At 33.3% G+C, this 1,764-nt stretch overlaps 1 long non-coding RNA gene across 1 annotated transcript; it reads right to left on the bottom strand.

The window, feature by feature from the left end:
- Positions 1-329: 329 nt before the first annotated feature.
- LOC135150246 (uncharacterized) lies at positions 330-1,478 on the bottom strand. Its single transcript, XR_010288548.1, has 2 exons — positions 1,276-1,478; positions 330-831 (listed from the first exon to the last, which is right to left on the bottom strand). It is a non-coding gene; the product is annotated as an uncharacterized LOC135150246 (long non-coding RNA).
- Positions 1,479-1,764: the final 286 nt, after the last annotated feature.

Here is a 1,764-nt window from a genome sequence, read left to right as displayed (position 1 = left end):
CTTGTTCTGACAATATTTTAATTACTGAGGGTGTTGTGTTTAGTTATGTAAGTCAATGGTTTTCTTTTTGATAGTTGGTTGTCTTTTACATGTTTGAACAATTGTTTTTGCTTCATCAATATTGCAAGTCATTTGTTTAGACAATGATTTTGTAACAAAAAATCATTGTTTCCAGTTTTATAAGACAATGTTTTTTTATGAATAGTAGCCATTGTATGATGTTATTTATGACAATGACCCTATATTATCACATTAGCTAAAAGCATAATAGACAATGATTTTACATAACTCGATTAAACTAGGCTAGAAAATATAATTAACAAGCCAAATATTTGTAAATAAAAGTTTTCATTACAAACTAATAATCACTGTTACAACCAAGTACCACGTATACCATCTAATATCCACCAATATTTTCCCGTGAGGGTGGCAAATCCCAAATATATAAATACCTAAAATACATACAATAAATAAAACTTAAACTAATCTACCTTTAGTTGCAATCTCCCGAAAATTAATGAACCTAGCCTTGGATATAAGTCAGCATGTGTTTCCGTAGATATGAGCTCCATCACCGGCTACCTTGTGTTGCAGTAATGGTAGCATTTAGAGGCATATGGGGATCTCTGTCTAGTAATAACCACTTGGCATATGCGTGACTATTTCATGGATCTGGTTTCAATAGGAAGCTTCCATGCATTTCACAAAGTAATTTTTGTCTCTGCTTCAGGAGGAAATGGCCACTTTCCAGGTAGTGTAGCTAATGTTGCATCATGGACCATGACTATTGCTGCAAGCTCCATTGATGTAGTACTGCAATCTTTTATATATCTGGGAAATTCAAAGATCATAAAGGTTATATTCAATATATGCTCTTTATATATTCCCAGGCATTCCCATACATAATGAAAGGTATCGTCTTCTATAAACAAGAAAATTCCAAAATACAAATAACAAAAAATATCAATAGATATTTAAAAGGCTTTGCACATACTATTTTTAGTTGTTCTAAGACACAACTTTTTCCACTTGTACTAGCTATTACAAAAGCAATACTCTAGACCCTTTTTTAGTTACGGGGAAGATTGTGATTTGTGCTATGGAATCAACTGCTGATGCAAGGCAGAAAAAGGTCCAAATCAACCCATAGAATCTAAGGGCATATACAGTTCTAGACAAAAATTGAAGGTCCCAATCATCTTAATAATTTATGTATGAACAATTACTAAAACTTAACTTAATTGACAGGAAAAGAGTATGTAATATGTTGCTCACCTGTTGCCTGTGAAAACATCTCTAGTGATCCCGACCTTCTTGACGCACTAGAAGCATATCTTTTCAAGAGTGCAAGCAAGATTTTTCCCCCAAAGATCACCTCAAAGTAGAGATTAGCTTGTAAGTTACATCTAATCACCTCAAACAACTAATCTAGCTGTCCAATAATTGCATTCAGCAGTATATATAGGTTCCATCTAAGTATGAATGTTATTTTACACCAACTATGAGAAAGATTGTAGAAGGGGGGGGGGGTTGAATACAATCTTTCACAAATTTAAAAGATTCAAGAACAATACACTAAGAACACAATAAACAGAAAAACACCAAGTATTAAAAATACGGGTGGATTGAATGATCCACCCGTGAGATTTTATATAGAAGAATCTGTGGATTGTTTTACAATTCGCACAGCTGCTGGTTCATCACTCAAACAAGTTCTAACTCTCAGATTTTTCTCTCAAGTAATTTGAACAAGTTCAACTGATG

This window comes from Daucus carota, chromosome 2 (assembly GCF_001625215.2).
Source record: "Daucus carota subsp. sativus chromosome 2, DH1 v3.0, whole genome shotgun sequence".
Lineage (NCBI taxonomy): Eukaryota > Viridiplantae > Streptophyta > Magnoliopsida > Apiales > Apiaceae > Daucus > Daucus carota.
The sequence above is the reverse complement of the archived record's forward strand: the minus strand, read 5'-3'. Positions and strand labels throughout refer to the sequence as shown.